This window comes from Pan paniscus, chromosome 21 (genome assembly GCF_029289425.2).
Source record: "Pan paniscus chromosome 21, NHGRI_mPanPan1-v2.0_pri, whole genome shotgun sequence".
Lineage (NCBI taxonomy): Eukaryota > Metazoa > Chordata > Mammalia > Primates > Hominidae > Pan > Pan paniscus.
Genome location: NC_073270.2, coordinates 53,966,047 through 53,985,914, shown reverse-complemented (window position 1 = coordinate 53,985,914; position 19,868 = coordinate 53,966,047).

Sequence of the window (19,868 nt, the reverse complement as noted above, 5' to 3'; positions counted from 1 at the left end):
GTTGCGAGCCTGTTTCTCTCTCTCTATGAGAGACCGAGATAGAGATGAAGATGGAGCAATAGCAAACAAGCAAGAAAGAGACAGACAGAGTAAGCAAACAGTTCAACCCTTAAGAGGAAACTAAAGAACACGGGTAAGAAAGGAAATGCTTGGAAAGAAGCAGGCCTCGAGCTGTGCTTTCTTCTTACTCTGCCTGCCCCATGCCAGGTTGCCCCTGAGATCCTGCTCCTTAATCCAAGAGAGAGGAGAAAACACGGTGTAGGAATCCTAGGCCCAAGGAACCCCCTGCAAAGTTGGAGCACATCAAGGAAAAATGTGGCAGATTAATTCTGGGCCAAAGCTGAGAGTGTCTCCTGGGTTTCTGGGCCACCAGTAGAAAACTAGCTTGTGCTGACTTCATCCCCATTAGCATCCTGGCTGGTTGACCTAACAGTGGCAGACTCACAGGCCTGGAGAGGCTTGGTTCAGAGTCACTCAGGCAGCCCAAGCAGAAAACTCCTGGTCTTCCAGAATTCTAAAAAATCTAGAACCACGTGGTCCTCTTAGTTTCCCATTTTTTTATAAAGACATGAGTACAATAAATACTCCAACTCCCTCTGAACTTTACAAGAAGGAATGCAGCAAGCTAAGTGTAATAACAAAGGTGACTTTGACTCAGTCTCAGGGCTGAGAAGGCAGTGGGGAGAGGTGGGGGCTATGGCGAAGCGGGGAGCCCAGGCCCCATTTGAAGAGAATTGCTACTTCTCAGAGGCTGTGGCTACTCATTTGTCTAAGAGAAAGCAGAAATCCAGATGTTTGGGTGACATTTAATTTTTAAAGCACCATAGAGACCCAACAAAACACTTCTTTGGATCTGTGAGTCACCTGTGACCTTGTTTTATATTCAGAGTCACTTGTGGTTGCTGCAGAGAGAGGCGAGTCCTTGCCCAGAGCCTCCACGTGAGCATCTCAGGCTCTGCCATATGGAATGTGCTGCTCCTCGGGGGTGAGGCATGGAGGAGGGAGGAAGTCCTTGCTCATCTTGGTTCTTACCCAGATTTACTTGTTTCTAGGCTGTTTTCTTTTCCCTCTCTGACTCGTCCCCCAATATTCTTCATTACATGAATAATACAGTTGTTCTTTAAAGATTTAAATAACACAGAGCGCTTCGTTCCCCACCCACCGCTAACACAGGCCAGTATGACGCTCAGGTTCTTGTGCATCCTCTGAGAACATTTTCCCCTCATTTACTCAATGACGCATAGATATTAGACATATCTATGCATATTGAGAAAAAGCATAGGGTAAACTGAGTCATTACGCAGCAACAGGGTGCTCTTTAGAAGGTGGCACCAGAGAGGGCCTCTTGGAGGAGGTGACATCTGCAGAGCCTGGAGTGAGAGGATGAGCCAGGCAGATATCTGGGGAAGAGCAGCCTTGGCAGAGGGACCCGCAAGTGCAAAGACCCTGAGGCAGGAGGGTTCTCAAAGGGCTGGGGGAGCAGCACAGAGGCCCATGTGGCTGCAGCAGGGGAGTGAGGTGGGGAGTGGCAGGGGTGGAGGTTGAAGAGAGGATGAGGGGTCAGGCCATGGAGGGCCTTGCAGGCCATGGGGAAGACTTTGGCTTTTATTTTGCATGAGAGGGTGGGTCCCTAGAGGACTCTGAGTGATGGAATGTGATGAGCTGACTTGGGCTGAAAGGCCCACCCTGGCTCTGAATGGAGAACACGGGGTGGTGGCCGAGGGTGAAGCTGGAAGACCAGTTAGGAGACTACAATAGTCCAGGCAAGAGATGGCAATGGTTAGACACAGACTGAAGTCAAGACCCTGCATTTACTGACCCCAGCTTCATTCTTCTCACTGTCCCACCCTTCTTCTATTTCCCAAAGAGTTCCTGAAATCGTGTAATCTAATTATTCACCATAACTAAACCACACACACACACACACACACACACCAGGACATCATCTCCTTCATTATCCACCCCACGCGGTGCTCCTGTACTTCTCAGGAGAAGGGAAGCAGGTATTCGGTCAGATGCAGTGTGCGTCTGCTGCTGGCTGATGGATGTAGTCTCTTGCACGGAAGCCTCTGGACTGGAAAACTAAGCTTTACCTTTGAATCTTCAAAGTATTAGACACCGTCTAAGTCCCAGGAAACATTGTTTGCTCTGAACTTTGGAATATGGAATTAATTCAGCATTTCCCTGGTGTGTTATGTGTCACACCAATAGTACATGGTACACCAGAGTGCATTATCTATTTCACTATTTCATCTTTAAAGTTTTAAAGAAATATCATATATAACTAATGCATGAAATCTACAATTTCACAGACAATATTGTTTGGTTTGAGGCTAAAATTTTTAAAGTGATCCATTTAAAAATAATATTAGTGAAATAATTGTACAGGTGGTGCAGTGAGATGACCCAAAACAACATTCATGAGGAGTGTGTGCATGGAGGGTGCTTGGGAAATGCTGAGTTTCTGGCAGGCGGTGGGGTGCCGTTTGGGCATTGAAATTTAAGTTCGTTGGGGTGTTCCCCCACTCTCAGCCCATCCCCCCAGCCCATCAGAGTCACAGAGAGAGGTGTTAGGGTGACCTCATCCTTGGCCCAGCTAGGTGGGAAGGTTTGGTCATGGAAAGAAATTGTGTCTGTTTTTTTCCACTTGTCCCCAGGCTAATGTCGGAGAAAACACGTTTTGGTTGGCTGGCTCGGCTGCATTTGAAATATTAAAACACTGGCTTCTTTCGCCTTTCACAGCGACATCTTCCAGGTTCTCACCTCCCATCAGAGCTCTCTGTCTACATTAGGGCTGGGCCTGTGGGAGGAGATGAGATCATATATTTTTTTGTGTTAAAGATGTTGATGTATAAAGCTTGGTAGTCACAGTGTTTTTAATAAATCAGGTTAATGTTCCAGGGGGAAGCTTACCACTTGCTATTTATGCACAAATGCCTCTATCACTTAAGAAGCTTGTTAAAATGGTAGTTTAAGAGTAAATTAACAAAGCGCTTCACAGCTGGTATGTTTGGGCCGGGTGAGCACACCTAACAAGGACATACACACAGAGCGGAGCCGGCGGCAAGAACACCCAACAGCTAATTGCCTCCAAAATTAGTAGGATGGAAAAGCAAATGCTTCAAGACCCTGGTTCTGAGCAGATTAAAAATAAGAAACAGTTCTGCAGGCTGTTTGCTTTTTGCCAATGCAGCATTTGGGGCTGCTGACTGCAGGTGAATTATTCACCAGGTGGCAGCTTCCCCTGCATTTCTGAAGAAAGGTCTGACAGGTTGAGTGGAGAGCCAGCTTTCATCCTTTTTACTACTGAGACAATTTTTGAAGAAGGAGTGAGGCTGGGTTCTCATTTCCTCTCCTTTGTCTTTCTTCCTCATTGTAAACAGTGTCCTTGCTATGTCCCGGATTCATGCCTGCAACAAGTATTTCTGAGCATTCACTGTAGGCTAGTATCTTAGTCCGCCTGTGCAGCTAGGACAGCATACCACAGACTGGGTAATTTATAAACAATAGAAATGTATTTCTCACAGTTCTGGAGGCTGAGAAGTCCAAGGTCAAGGCACTGGCAGCGCTGGTGTCTGCTCAAGGCATCTCTCTGCTTCCAGGACGGTGCCTTTTTGCCGTCTGGTTGGCCCACAGAGTAGGAACACTGTGTCCTCAATGAAAGACACGAGAATGCCCCCTTCAATCGCGAGCTCTTTTATAAGGGTCCTTATTCCATTCATGAGTGGGGAGCCCTCATGACTTAATCTCCTCCCAAAAGCCACATTGCTTATATTGTTGCAATGGGGACTAAGTCTCAATGTGAATTTTGGAGGGGATGCCACCGTTCAAACCATAGCAGCAGCCTGGGCAAAATGGTGAGACCCTGTCTCTACAAAGCATTTAAAAACTAGTCAGATGTGGTGACTCATACCTGTAGTCCAAGCTACTCGGGAGGCTGAGTGGGGATGATTACTTGAGCTCTAGGGGTTGAGGTTGCAGTGAGCCATGATTGCACTACTGCACTCCAGCCTGGGTGACAGACTGAGACCCTGTCTCAAAAAAAAAAAAAAAAAAAAAAAAGCAGCTAGACATAGCTCTAGGTATTGGGGAGATCATGGATGAACAAATCGAGGCACTTTTTTGTTTTTGTTTTTGAGGCAAGGCCTCACTCTGTTGCCCAGCTTACCACAAGCTCTTGGGCTCAAGCAATCCTCCCACCTCAGCCTCCGAAGTAGCTGAGACTACAGGCACATGCCACCATGCGTAGGTAATCTTTTAACAAGATTTTTGTAGAGATAAGCCCTTAATATATTGCCCAGGCTGGTCCTGATTTTCTGGCCTCAAGCAATCCTCCTGCCTCAGCCCCGAAAGTGTTGGGATTATAGGCATGAGCCACCACGTCCAGCCGAGGTTCACTTTTATAAATGATACTTAGTACGTAGTTATGAAAAGGAATGCACTATTGACATACAATTGTATGGATTAATTTTACAACAGTATGCTGGGCAAAAGAAGCTAGACACAAGAGTGCATGCTACACATTCTTTTGATACAACATCTAGAACTAGCGATGTTAATTTACGGTAAAGGCAATCAGAAAACAGGCAGCTGCTGGGGACTGGTGTGTGGGGTTGACAAGATGGGATGCAAGGGAGGTTTTGAAATGAGGGCAATGTCCTATATTGTGATAAGAGTTTGCATGATAGGGGTTTGTGCATTTGTCAAAACAGATCTAAATGCATATTCAAAAGCTATACATTTTGCCATCTCTAGATTACAAGTCAAGTAAAGCATTTCTTAGGCAAATAAAATCATACAATTCTGAGGTCCTTTGGGTAAAATGGTATATTCGTCTCAGGGTGTAAATGTGAGCAGTGGCAATAAACAGCTACATCTTTTGAGAGTTGGAGGCTCAGAGGCCTGGAGAGGGAAGAACCTTGTTAACAGTGGGGGGAAAGCACCCTTGACCTGAGCTTCCCAAGGACACAGATATGACTGGCTTGTCTCTGTCCCCCAAGGGTGCCTTGCCTGGACTATGTAAATGTTGTTGAGTGGATGGATGGGGCCTGGGGGGCTCGAGGGTAGCTTGAGCGAATTCACAGGAGACCTGAGGGCAGGCTTTAGGCAGTGGAAGGATTTCCCTGCAGTTAGAGGCATGAATGCCAAGGTTCTTCACTCAGAGTCCGCCATTCTGCTCACAACAACCATTACAGTCTGCTCAATCATGAAAATGAGAGATATCATTATAGAGGGTGCACAGGTGCAGACATTAGCCTGTGGTACTTACACACGAGACAAGAGAGTTCATACAAAGTATGTAGCAAGGGGCTGGCCCCTAGGAGGCCCTCAATCAATAACCACCAAGTTCTTGGCTATGGAAGTGGAGTTTGGGATTTGATACAGTTTTGTTCTGGGTCCCTACCCAAATCTCATGTCAACTTGTAAATCCCAGTGTTGGAGGAGAACCTGGTGGGAGGTGATTGAATAATGGGGGTGATTTCTAATGGTTTAGCACCACCCCCCTAGTGCTGATGAGTTCTCATAGAGAACTGATAGAGTTCTCATGAGATCTGGTTTCTTGAAAGCGTGTAGCACTTCCCCCTTCCATCTCTCTCTTTTCCTCGTGCTCCAGCAATGCAGGACGTGCTCCCTTCCTCCTCACTTCTCACCATGACTATAAGTTTCCTGAGGTCTCCCATTCCATGCCTATGGAAATGTGAGTTGATTAAACCTCTTTTCTTTACAAATTATCCAGTCTCAGGTATGTCTTTATAGCAGTGTAAGAATGGACTAATACTGGATTCAAACCCAGTTCTGACTTCAAAGCCCACATGCTCAACTACCACTGACCCCCACTGACTCCCGAATGTTTATTCAGAGGCTGCTTCTCACCTAGCACCAATCACTCCCCAACGCCTAGAACTGTCCAGAAGATGCAGGAGAGAGGATGCAGCAGCCAGGACTACCTGGCAAACTCTAGCAAGCAGCAACTTGTTCTGGTGTCCAGGGACACCATTAACTGGCTCACTGGGATCCAGCAAAGCTTCCCTTTGAACAGAAGCCTTTGATCATCTAGTAAGAGCAGTCTCAGTCTGTGCCCTAGGACTTGGCTTTCTTCCTTTCTGACTTACCTTGTCTAGACTATACCCTCCAAGCCCCAAATATCCTTTACATGTGATAAAAACACAAACAGGAGGCTAACATCTTTTCAGATAATCATAAGTGATACAATGAAATGTGTATCAGGCTGACGGGGACAGAAAGGAAGTGGGAGGAAGTGGTTTATCTTAGAGTAAATGCTCAGGGAAGGCTTCTCTGAGGAGATGACATTTGAAAAGAGACCTGTATGAATTGAGGGTGTTATTGATAGTGTGTATTAGTCTGTTCTCTCATGGCTAATACATACCTGAGACTGGGTCATTTATAAAGGAAAGAGGTTTAATGGACTCACAGTTCCACGTGGCTGGGAGACCCCACAATCACTGCAAGAAGGCAAAAGAAGACCAAAGCCACGTCTTAGACAGCAGCAGGCAAGAAAGCGTGTGCAGGGGACCTCCCCTTTATAAAACGATCAGATCTTGTGAGACTTATTCACCATCATAAGAACAGCATGGGAAAGACCCACCCCCATGATTCAGTTACCTCCTGCCAGGTCCCTTCCACGACACATGGGAATTATGGGAGCCATAATTCAAGATGAGATTTGGGTGGGGACACAATCAAACCATTTCACAGTGGTAGCTGGGAGAAGACTGCTCCAGGCGGAGGGAATGGCAAGAGGCAAAGTCTGTTTGCTGGATTGAGCTTGGTGTGTTTGAAAATTAGAAAGGGGCCATGTGGCTGGACTGAGCTGGGAAGGGCTAGATCCTGCAGGACCTTGTAGACCAGGGTGAGGACCCTGAACTTGACCTTGAAGTCCATGAGGTGTCATTAAAGAGCTTTTAGTGAGGAGGTGACATGGGCTGATGTCCAAATTAGAAATCTGCCCCCTCTCTTTATCTGGGAGAGGGAGAGGTAGAGGGGGATGGGGGTGGTTTTGACCAGATGTGGGCATGGAGCTCCCAATACCAGCTACAGTTAGCTCTCTTAACTGAGCCCTGCTGTGGGTGAGGCATTCTTCCAAGTCACCATCACAAATTACACCGTTTGATCCTCAATCAACCCCCTGAAGCAGGTCCTATTATTATCTTCATTTTACATAAGAGAGAAGGGAGTAATTTGCCCAAGGTCTCTTAGTGAGTAAGTGTCACTGGGAAGATTAACCAAAATCACCCTGCTGTCTTCTCCTCCAAGGAACAACAGCCGGCTGACATCCAAGTACTGAGTAATTCAACATTCAGGACCTTGGCGTGACTTTCCCCGGAATTCAACATGCAGGACCACTGTGTGACTTTCCTGATAATTCAACATGCAGGACCTTGGCGTGACTTTCCCTGTAATTCAACATGCAGGACCCTGGCGTGACTTTCCCTATAATTCAACATGCAGGACCCCTGTGTTACTTTCCCTGTAATTCAACATGCAGAACCCTGGTGTGACTTTCCCTGTAATTCAACATGCAGGACACTGGTGTGACTTTCCCTGTAATTCAACATGCAGGACCCTGGTGTGACTTTCCCTGTAATTCAACATGCAGGATCCTGGGGTGGCTTTCCCAATCCCAAGTGCCACAAAAGAGCTGGAGCTGGTTGCTTAGCAACCTACTTGCTCTTGGTGAATCATGGGGGCAGAAGGCAGTGCAAAGTCATTGGTGGCCCCAGTCATCACATGATCAAGATCTGACCAATCAGGGCATCCTCTTCCCTTGACTACAGTGATTGGCTCAGGGTTGCACAGGGGACTCGAACTGGTGCAGATGGAGTCAACCCCAGGACATTGGCGTGAGTGTTGGGAAAGATGTGTCCTCCTTCTGCTTGGGTGACCGCAATGGGAGGCCTTCCCTGCCACCTCCAGGAAAATGTCAGGCCAGAGTGAAGCTCACAGAGAGGCAAGGTGAGCCCAGAGTTGGGGTGGGAGAGTCCTGCCAAAACTCTCAGAGTACCAGGATGGAGTGGAGCTTTATGTGAGGTAATATGAGTTCTCTTTTTCTGTTAAGCCATTTCAGTGAGTTTTCTGTCATTTCTACCCAAGTGTCATGGCAGGTAGTGCTCTTACCTGGGGTGGCTTCCCAAGCAGGCTCCCTGAGTGATGCCACTCTGCCCATCCAAGCTCTAGGCTTGCTTCACTCTCACAGAGCCAGCGGATCTAGGGAAAGAGTGCCTCTCTTTCCCCCTCATTCCAGCGGAGGCACCAGCATGTTTGCATTGGACCAACCTGGGCACATGCCTGTGTCTGAGCAGTCATCATGCCTGGAGGTGGCCAGGTCTGGACACCTGTCAACCCCAGGTGTGTGTGGGCAGCCCTACAGAAGCACATGGGGAGGGTGTTAGCCAAGAAGACTGGGCTATGGGGAAGCAAGAGGTGACCTGGGAGGTGCAGCCCACAGGCAACCTGGGAGAGCCCTGGAAAAAGAGAACCTCCTAAAGGAAGACCCGGGGAGGGTGCAAGGGTGGTCAGGACTCAGTAGATGAGGCAAGAAGTGAGCCCTTCCTCTCTAAGTGCCAGTGGCCACACACAAAGTCCTGTTCCTCTTTGACCACCCCCCTATACTGGGGAGAAAGGCCTCTCCACCTAGCTGGGAAGAGGTAAGATGGACCCCAGGAAGAGCCCTGTTGTGGGAAATAGGAGGCCTGGCCTCTTGTCCCCAGCCATGAGCTGCTTTGGATGCATCATCACTCTACCTCTCTGTGCCTGAGTTTCCTCATCTGCAAAATGGGAGCAGTCAGCCCCTCTGTGGACCTCGGCCTCCTGTTCTATCCAATGAGAGGGCAGAATCTGGCTACTCCCTAAAGTCTTTGGGACATCCACACAAGCCTGGCAGGGGGACCATTCTGAAATCCACAACAGCAATTCTGAGTGAGTGGAAGCCTCAGGAAGTCTCTCGCCTCCATGTTGGAAAAAAGGAATTAGCTGTGCAAACAGCCTGATGATGGGGCTGTGTTTGGGTGTCTGCCACCCCGAGCAGGAAGGGAGATTCTCAGCTGGAAACTGCTAATGTGATGACATGGTGGTTTATTAGCGTATCTCACTAACAAGCTGTGCAGTTTGCAGACACACAGTGGAAGAGTAAAGATGAGAAGGAGGCGGGCCAGGGGAGGGAAGCACTGCCGCTCAGCTCTAGGGAAGCTTCAGTAAAGAGTGAGGGTTATACAGTAAGCCTCTCCTCTCCTACCCCACAGTGGCCTGGGACACAGTGAGTTTGGGAGGTGCTGGTGCTCACCTGCCTCCTCAAAAGGCCAGGCATTCTCTCTCTGTTTCTCCAGAATTAAACCTCCAACTGGGAAGATTTATGGGCACAGCAAACAGCATGTCCCCAACTGAGCCCCGATATTCCCCACTCTGAACCTGCTGCCCTGCAAGCATCCCCATCTGAGTTGATGGCAAGTGTCCAAGATGTTGGACAAAAAGGGTCTTAACCAAGACTCTAAGGATAAGTTGAGAGCTAAGATGGTGATAAGTGGAAAACATTATCTGCAAGATCTGATTAAAACAATCTGGCAAAGCAGGGACTCAGAGAACCAGAACAAGGTGGGTGGGGAGGCCTGAAGTCCAGTGTGGAGGAGGGGCTGGGGATATGGTTTGACTCTGTGTCCCCTCCCCAAATCTCACATGTCATGGGAGGGACCCAGTGGGAGGTAATTGAATCATGGGGATGTGTCTTTTCCATGCTGTTTTAGTGACAGTGAATACGTCTCACGAGATCTGATGGTTTTGTAAAGGGGAGTTTCCCTGCACATGCCCTCTTGCCTGCTGCCATGTAAGATGTGACTTTGTTCCTCATTCGCCTTCCGCCATGATTGTCAGGCCTCCCCAGCCATGTGAAACTGTGAGTCCATTAAACCTCTTTCCTTTATAAATTACCCAGTCTCGGGTGTGTCTTTATTAGCAGCGTGAGAACACACTGATACAGCTGGGATCTGAGACATGGTGGGGTGGGGATGGGGAGCATCACTCTAGACCAGGCAGCCCATTTTCCAGAAAGGTCTGGGAAGAAGAGACCTGACCTGGCCTTGGGGTGCAGAAGTGGTGGCCACTGGTGGACACAGAGCTGCTCACTGCAAATCCTGTCATTTGATTCATCTTCCTGAGAAGACTACGACCTTGTGCAGGTAACAGACCATAGTAGACACTGTGGTGTCCCTGTGGGCCCATCAGGTGAGGGTTGGGGATTTAAGCTGCTTAAAGGACTGGTCCTCATCCCCAAGACAACATTCCCTGCTTCTCTAGAAAAACGAGGGTGAAGGGTGCAAATTCAGGCCCCCCGGAAGTCTTATGTGCCACCAATATGGCTGGGCTGGAGGCCCCTGCAGGAGGCCACGCTGTGAGCTTTTTCTGTGTTTTTCTTCCTGTCTTTCCCAGGATGCTGTGTTAAAGTCATTCCTCACCTCCTGCATTTCCACCTCTGCCTCTGTGGGTCGCGAGCCACTTCACTTCCATTTTCCTGTCTGCAAAATAGGTTGAAGTCTGCCAAGCAGGCTGGGAAAAGCATCATGGTGTCTCAGGATGGGGCCCCCTGTCCCCAGTGCTCCAGAAGAAGTCAATATTATTCTGGGGCAGTCATATCCTGATCATTAATTTATGACAATGTTAGAAACAACAACAATTATAATAATGACTGGTTTTTATGGAGTCGTTCTTACTACTCTAGCAGGAATAATCAATTTATTATGTCATTAAACATCCTAATAGCTATTTGAGGCAGATTCTATTACCAGCATTTTTTATCTTAAAAATGAAGTAACAGACACAGAGAAGTGGAATAACTTTCCCCATGTCCTCCAGTTAGAAACTAATCCAGGAGTCTGTCTTCCACACTGACTCCTTCTGCGCCAGGCTGTGCTTCCACCGATGTGTCCTCAGTGCCAGGTGGGCATGGCCCATGGCTAGACTTGAAGGATACAGCCATGGTCCCTGACCTCATGGAGGACGCAGTTTTTAACATCCAGGCTTTAACACTCCGCAGACCACTTGATTAGCACATAGCACCCATATTGAGATGATCCGTTGACAGGCTTGTCTCCCTGGAGCGGGCACCCCTCAAGGGAGAGGACCCTGCTTCATCACCCCCGTATAGCCCACTGTCTGGCAAGAATATTAATGTTTCATCTTTCCTGGGACTTTATTCTGGAGTTATATTTTGCTGTGCTTGGTTCTGTTTGATTGTTCCAACATCAGGACCGTATCGATTTGCTTACAGTGGCTCTGAAATCACTTAAGACCAGTGGTCCCGCCCCTAGTTGATTCCATCTTGTTTTTTTTTTTTTTGGCTGTTCTTTTTTTTTTTGAGATGGAGTTTCTGCTCTTGTTGCCCGTGCTGGAGTGCTTGGCAACTCGGCTCACTGTAACCTCTGCCTCCTGGGTTCAAGCGATTCTCCCGCCTCAGCCTCCTGAGTAGCTGGGATTACAGGTGTATGCCACCACACCTCACTAATTTTTGTATTTTTAGTAGAGACGGGGTTTCAACATGTTGGCCAAGCTGGTCTCGAACTCCTGACCTCAGGTGATCTGCCCACCTCCACCTCCCAAAGTGCTGGGATTACAGGCGTGAGCCACCGCACCTGGTCTCCTTGGCTGTTCTTAAACATGGGCTCTTGCGTAAGAATTTGAAGATAATTTTAACCTGGAGTCGGTCTGTGTAAATTTAAACCCTGCCTCTACCTCTCACAACGTGGGCCAGTCACTCACCCCCTTGTGTCTCAGTTTCCTCATCTGTAAGTGATGGGTGGGAACAATGACAGGTGAATGGAGCTTCAAAGAAGTTGAGTGATGTCAGGTGTGCTAAGGCAGTTGCAACAGTGCCCAGAGTGTGGTAATCGCCCAATCAATGGTAGTTTTCCTTTCTTTTTTTTTTTTTTTTTTTTAGATGGACTCTCACTCTGTCACCCAGGCTGGAGTGCAGTGGCACGATTTCAGCTCACTGCAACTTCTGCCTCCAGGGTTCAAGCGATGTTCCTGACTCAGCCTCCTAAGTAGCTGGGACTATAGGCACATGCCACCATGCCAGGCTAATTTTTGTATTTTTAGTAGAGACAGGGTTTCACTATGTTGGCCAGGCTGGTCTTGAACTCCTGACCTCAAGTGATCCACCCACCTTGGCCTCCCAAAGTGCTGGGATTACAGGCATGAGCCACTGTGCCCGGCCTCAATAAATGGTAGCTATTTAATTATCATTATTATTGAAATTTATGTGAAATAGGAAGTCTTCAGTCCTGCTTGCTCAAATTTCTTTGGAGCTGTTGAGCTTCATCCCTTGTGGCTATCTATTCTTGGGGTGAGAAGGTGCTTAAGCAGGAGATGGAGGCAGGAAACAGGGCAGGAGACTGTAGACCCTTGTTCTTTCTTGTGCAGTTGGCCATGAGGAGTTGACCCAGGCAGTGAACAGTGAAGGAGAATTAATTCTCTTTCCCCAAGAGCCTGGCATCAGGCAGGCCTTGGTGAATATCTAGTTGGTGGCATTTCACCAGCCTTGAAGATTGTGCAGGTCTGGAAAAGTAAATGCCGCAGGGAATGGTATGCGACAGGAAAATAAAGCATGTCAACATTAGAAGCCTCATTCAATCCCTGTGCACACACTGTGGTTGGTCATACAATATCTGTACCCTACTCACATACAGACATTTCGAACACAACCCAGGACCCCACCAGCCCATTATACCCTCCACACACACACATTTGCACACCAGTACACACATACTCTCAGCTAAAATATCTGAGCCCCCAGGGCCTGCCGTTGACCCCAGCACCACCACCTTCCTGCCCTGGGGAAGCCCTGCTCAGGCGTAATTTGGTCTCATTCCAGCTCTCAGACCTGGATTTGAGGCCGACTGCTGCTCTCACTTCTGGCCCTGCAGGTGTGGTGATGTCCCCAGCATAATGCCCAGGCCTGGGGATGGCCCTGGCTTCTCACCCCACCACCCACACTGCCTCAGCCACCTATCTCTTGCCGATGTCCAGCCAGCCTGCAGGGACAGGGGAGGCCCTGCCATGCTTTCTTGAAATAGAAAGTAGTGCAGCTGGGTTTGAGTCCTGGGTGGGTGAGTGAGAGCCTCTCGGAGCCTCAATTTCCTCCCCGCATCATGGGGGCATTGATGGGACAGCACCGTCTCCCAGTCACTCCAATCATCAACCCATTAAGTTTCACTTGACACCTTCTGGAGACCCAGCCCAGTGGCTGCCAGATGGGTTCTGGGCACTTGCACCCTGGGTGACCATGGACAAGGGGGTGCCCCTCCCTGGGCCTCAGTCTCCCCATCTTTACAACTCGAGACCTGATCAGGTAAGGGCCCTTCCAGCACAAATGTTCCATGAGTCTCTGAGTCCACAAAGAGCATCCGAGAAAGTTTCTCAGAGTGATGGTGTTGGGACTGGATGAGGGGAGCCTGTCCTTCATGAGCTCAGCCAGGAGTAGCCACCTTCCTCTGACTGGGGCTTCTGATAAGGCCCAGATCTGAAAGACACTGTGATTGGGCCAAGAGGGAGGGGATGAAGGAGTTGGCCATGTCTGAGAAGAGGAGGGGTGTGTGTGTGGGTGGGGACATATACGTACGGGCACAGATCTGTGGGTGGGTGGGTGTGGATGCTGATGCACGAATACTATGCACAGGCACCGTACACTCTTTGGGGGCCTAACCTATTCGTACACATGTGAATGTTCATCTCCGTGTGTGGTACCTGGGCCAGGTATCCACGCAGGTGCATGCATGTGGGTGCCCATGTGTGCATATGTGGGAGCGTGTGGACATGCACTGGGGCTGTGTGCTTGGGGCTCATATTTATCTCATGCCTGTTGCTTGCCAGCCATTCTTCTAAGCACTTTCCATGCATTAACTCACGCAACCCCCATGACAGCTTTATCTGAGATTATTTCTTAGGTTTGAGGAACCTGAGGCTCACAAGGGTTAAACCACGTGACCCAAATCACAGGTTCAGAAGTGGTGAAGCTGGGGGTTGGACCCAGGCTGTCTGGTCTCGGAATGAGTGATGTGGCCTGTGTCTGTGGGGTCTGTGTAGAGAGTGGGGCATTTGCATTCAGCTGTTTCAGGGGGTGTGCGCCTGTGGGTGAGATGGCGGGAAAGGCTCTGCGTGTGTACGTATGTGGTGGAGTGTACGTGTGTGCAGGTACAGGCATGTGTTGTAGACAGGCTTTGCACACACATGTGGGTTTGTGCTCACATGTGTATGTCTACCAGTGTCCCTGTGGCTGTGTGCTTGGGCATGCACACAGGCACATTGGTGGGGACGTGTGAATTTGCACCCCAGCATGATAGAGGGGAACCTCGGGGCCCTGGCAGAGAACAGAGGGAAGCCGAGCCCTCCTGGCAGGGTCCCTCCCACTCTCCCCCACCTCCTCCTCCCCCAGCGCCACCCCCCATGCCACCGCAGTCCTCTCAGTCTAGTCGGGGAGGAGGAGAGCAGCCTGCTCAGTGAGTTGCATTCCATGCTGCACATTTGTGTTTTCCAAACCGGGGGATGGAGCACTAATGGGTGTCAGCCGCCCTTGGAGAATAGGGGTGTGGAGAGAAGGGCCTCCTGGGCTGCTCCTTATTACACAGATTGCTTTTGGGGAATACATATGAGGCTGATCTTATTGAGACAAGGGGTATGGCCCCGAGACAGGCCTCACCCATGACTCAGTGCCTCCTGGGAACTTCTCAGGGTGTTACAGATGGAAGATTGGATATGCCCTGCCCTAGAGCTGGGCTTGAAGCCCTGGGCTGAAAGCTTTTCCTGGCCAGTTTGAGCTCCATGACCCTGGTGAAGTATCTCCCACCTCTCAGATTCAGTTTCCTGCTCTGGGAGAAGGAGCCACGGCAGCATCCGTGATTTCTGTCTGGATGTGTCCTTCCCGCCCACCTTTGACCTTCCCTTATGGACTTGGTCCGCCTCAGGCTGAGCCGTGGTGTGGACCGGGTGGGGCTGACCCAGCACTGGGCTGGGGGGATGTGTGACCCCAGGGAGACCATACAGAACGCTCCATCCTACTGGACTCTGATTGGAAGTGGGAGGGACATTGTTTCCTGTGGCCACTATGACAAATTACCACAAACGGTGCAGCCCACAACAAAGAAATTCACATCTCACAGCCCTAAGGTGGGAAACCTGAAGTCAGGGTGGCCACGGCTCTCTCTGGACAGGGGGTGGGGACTTTGCCCCACTTTGCCTCTCTGTTCTTTGCCTTTTCCAGCTTCAGGTGGCTGCGGGCATTCCTTGGCTTGTGGCCACAATGCTCCAGTCTCTGCTACTGTGGCCACATTGCCTCCTCCTCTGTCTTCTCCTCTTCCCTCTAATAAGGACCCATGACAGTATTTAGGGTCCACTCGAAATAATCCAGAATCATGTCCTCGTCTCAAGATCCTTAGCTTAGCCACATCTTTGCCCTACGTGGGCACCGCAGGTTCCAGGTATTTGACGTGGACACCTTTCGTGGGGGCCGTTCTGTGGCCTGTCACAGACATGTGACCACAATGGGCCAATGGGAGCATGCCCTGGGGCTTTGCTGACTCTGGGAAAGAGACGTTCTCTGTGCTCCGGGGCTGCTGAGCTGGGGGATGGAAGCCAAGAGCTGCCGGTGGTCGTCATGGTCCCCTGTGGAGACTACCTACTAGGGAGTGAAGCCAACACAGAGGACAGCGGAGTCCAGAAGTGGAGACGGACTGCGTCGTGGCCAGATTGTTGTAGCCCTGGAGCCAGCTGGATCAGAAGCCCAATACACCTGACTTCATTACATGGGCTGGGAGGTTTTCTTGTTTCACTTAAGTCTGTTTGAATTGAGTTTTTGCAAGAATCCTAACAGAGCTCAGAGTTTTCCCTTGGGTCACCTAAAAGGTGGGACCAGGCTGATCCACAGAAGAGAAGGCTGCTTTATGAAGGCTCTGTCCTCTGCATCTGGGGACCAGGGACTGCTAAGCATCTTGTCCAGGAGGAGCGGAGCTGTGCCACTTCCCTGCCTCCAGCATGGCTCTGGGTTCAGGGTACCACGGGGAGCCTCAGCACCCAGCTCACAACATCCATCTCTTTCCATGGATCACACAGGTCCCACCCAATTGGCTGAGCTATCCACAGTCAGGTGGCTCTAGACAAGGAGCACGGAACTCCCTGATGACACCTGAGGGACATGAGGGAGGAGACAAGTATACAGGAAATGGGTCACCTTTAAACAGAGAGATTGCCTGCTTTTGATCAGTATCTAGTTAGTTCACCACTTGTAGGGGCCATTTGCTACCTTTGCCTACCCGGGATACAAACCCTTTATGGTCTGCTTCCTGATTAAATCCAGGATCCAACTGCTTCTCATTACCATTGCCACCACCCAAGTCCAGAGCCATGTCGCCTGTCTCCTGGACAATTGCAGTCCCCTCCTCACTGACCTCCTGCTTCCACCCTCCCCATGATAAACTAATCTCATACAGCAATCTGAGCAATTCGATTAGAACCCGGATCATGTCTCTTTTCTTCTCAGAACCCCCAGGGGCTTTTCATGGCAGATAAAGCAGAAGTCAAATTCCTTCTAATGGCCCACAAGGGCCTGCAGGATCTGCCCCGTCACACTGGCTTGGGCCAACTCATCTTCGGCCCCAGGACCTTTGCACCTGCTTTTCTTCTGGGATTTCTATTTTCTGAAACATCCACAGGACTTATCTCCTTCAAGTTTTACTCAAATGTCACCTTGTCTGTGAGGCCTCCCAGGCCACCCCATCTGACACTGCATGCCCTGTCCTCCTGTCCTGCTTTACGTTTCTCCACAACACTGCTGTCGTGAATATTATATAACTAATAAGTTCATTGATTATTTTTGTCTATACCCCTGCTGTGTTTTGGATATCCCTATCAAAACTCATGTTGAAATTTAATTGCCAGCTGGGTGCAGTGGCTCATGCCTGTGATTCCAGCACTCTGGGAGGCCAAGGTGGGAGGAGCTCCAGGTGGGAGCCCAGGAGTTCCAGACCAACCTAGGCAATATAGTGAGACCCTGTCTCTTTTAAAAAGTTAAAAAATTGGCCGAGCATGATGGCACACACCTGTGGGTCCCTGATACTTGGGACCCTGAGGTGGGAGGATTGCTTGAGCCTAGGAGGTCAAAGTTACAGTGAGTAGAGATTGTGCCACTGCACTCCAGCCTGGGCAACAGAGTGAGACCTTGTCTCAAAAAAAAAAAAAAAAAAAGAAAGAAAGAAATTTAATTGTTATTCTGATGGTATTAAGAGGTGAGACCCTTAAGAAGTGACTAGGTCATGAGGGATTTGCCCTCACAAATGGATTGATGCTGTTATCACAGAAAGGCTGAGTTACTGCCAGAGTCCAGCCCCTTTTTCTCTCTGTCTCATGCGTGTGCTTCCTCACCATATGATGCCTTCCACCATGTTCTGATGCAGCAGGTAGGCCCCTCACCAGAGGCAGCCCCTCAGTCTTGGACTTCCCAGCCTCCAGAGTGGTGATCTGTGAGCCAAACACATCTCTTTTCTTTTTTCTTTTTTTCTTCTTGAGACAGGGTCTTGCTCTGTTGCCCAGGCTGGAGTGCAGTGGCATGATCTCGGCTCACTGCAGCCTCAGCCTCCTAGGCTCAGGCAATCCTCCCATCTCAGCCTTCCGAGTAGCTGGGACTACAGGCACATACCACCACACCCAGCTAATTTTTTTTTTTTTTTTTTTTTTTTTTTTTTTTTTTTTTTGTAGAGAAAGGGTTTTTCCATGTTGCCCAGGTTGGTCTCAAAGTTCTGAGCTCAAGTGATCCACCTGTGTCCGCTCCACAACATGCTGGAACTACAGGTATGAGCCACTGTGCCTGGCCTCTCTTCTATTAAATCACCCAATCTGTAGTATTCTGTAATAACAGCAGAAAACAGACCAAGACAATCCCCAAACGAGACTCTAAGTTCTTTCTTCACTGCACATAGTAAGCATTTTCTAAACAGGCAATGAATGAATGAGCTCTGCCTCCTGGGCACAGCACCTTGATTGTCATTTGGGAAACCTCCATCCTCCACTCTTGGTTCATGTGCTGTAGGTGGGTGGACCCCACACCCAGCTCCATGCAAGGGACAAGATCCAGGTCTGTGAACTGGCATATTCAGAATCACCAGGTACAGACTTGTGTCCTGGCACAGGCTGCTTCTCCTGAAAGGAAGGGGCATCTCTTTCTTACTCATACCAAGTCACCTGAGGGAGTGGCCCTGGCTGTGAGCAAATCCTGCCACCTTGACCCCAGTGTTTAGATCAGAGATGGACACATGGCAAGTCGCGTCCAATCAGGTGAATCCTGCGAAGTCCTCAGGGGCCGCCAGGAAGAGAAGGTGGAATCTCTCCACAAGCAAAGGAAGAGGAGACAGCAGCCCTGGAGGGGTGGGAGAAAGTGTCTGGGTCCCTAGATCAAGCTCTACCTGACACTGGACTAACCCTCAAAGCTTTTCAGTTCTTTGAGTCCATTATTCCTTTTCCTTTTTTTTTTTTTTTTTTTTGAGATGGAATCTCACTCTGTAACCCAGGCTGGAGTGCAATGACATGATCTTGGCTCATTGCAGCCCCCACCCCTAGGTTCAAGCGATTCTCCTGCCTTGGCCTCCCGAGTAGCTGGGATTACAGCTGCACACCACCATGCCAAGCTAATTTTTGTATTTTTGGTAGAGACAGGGTTTTGCCACATTGACCAAGCTGGTCTTGAACTCCTAACCTCAAGTGATCCACCCTCCTCGGCCTCCCAAAGCGATCTATTCCCTTTTTGCTTAAGTCTGTTGGGGTTGGATTTTCTGTCCTTGCAACTTTAGGACCCCATCTGACTCAGGGTTCAGGAAATGCTACCCTACAGGACAGCCAGGAGCAAATGTGCTTTACTATGTTTAAACACTTGAGGTCCATGAAGGGCTGCTGGGGCTGCTGTGGGCTCTGACCTCATCACCTCCTTCCTTTGTCTAGGGCTGCTCCCTACAGGAGTCTGTTCCCCTCAGCGCAGCCTCTGCCTCTCCTCGAAGTGGGTTTCAACACTCACAGCTCCTTCCCTCTCACTTGAGTGATTTTCTCCTTTCCCATTTTTCATCTTGAAAAATGGCAAATTGAAGCACTTAATTTTCCTCCTCCAGCCCAATTAATGTGGACATACTCAGTGCTGATGGGCGTGCTTGTGAAAGGAAAGTCATTTATATCAATCAGCAGAATAAACATGAGCTTTATGGCCCTCTGCAAACTCCAGGTGGAAGCTTCCTCAGAGAAGGAGAAGGGAGACCCCGCGGGAAGGCCCAGGGGCAAATACCCCATTGGATGCATCTGGGAAGTCTGGAGTTTGGGGGCCATTAGGACTGTGTCGTGGTGGCATTTTGGAGAGGGCACAGGTCCAACCACCTCTCCTTCCTGTGAGATCGCTCAGTGAATATGTCCCAGGAACAAGAGAATTATCAGACATGGCTATACCTCAGTGTCAGCAGGGGCTCTGTTCCTAAGCCTTAACGTAGAGTCCATCCAGCCAAGCAGGAATGCCGAGCCTATCTCCAAAGTGTGCCTGAGCCCCCCAGATGCCTCACTGGACCGAGCCCCTCATCCATCTTGGCCTCCTGGATAGTCACAGCAGCTTCATCCCTGGTCTCTGCTGTCCAATCAGGCTTCCCTCCATCCATGCCCATCCCGGCAGCTGAAATGAGCGTTTAAAAATGTAAATCAAATCATGTGATCCTCCTGCTCTGAAATTCTCAATGGCTCCCTATTGCTCTTGGAAGAAAATCCAAGCTCCCTTTCATGGCTTCCAATATCTTGCATAACCTGGCCCCTGGCAGCCTCTCAGACTCTCCCCTGGCTCCCTC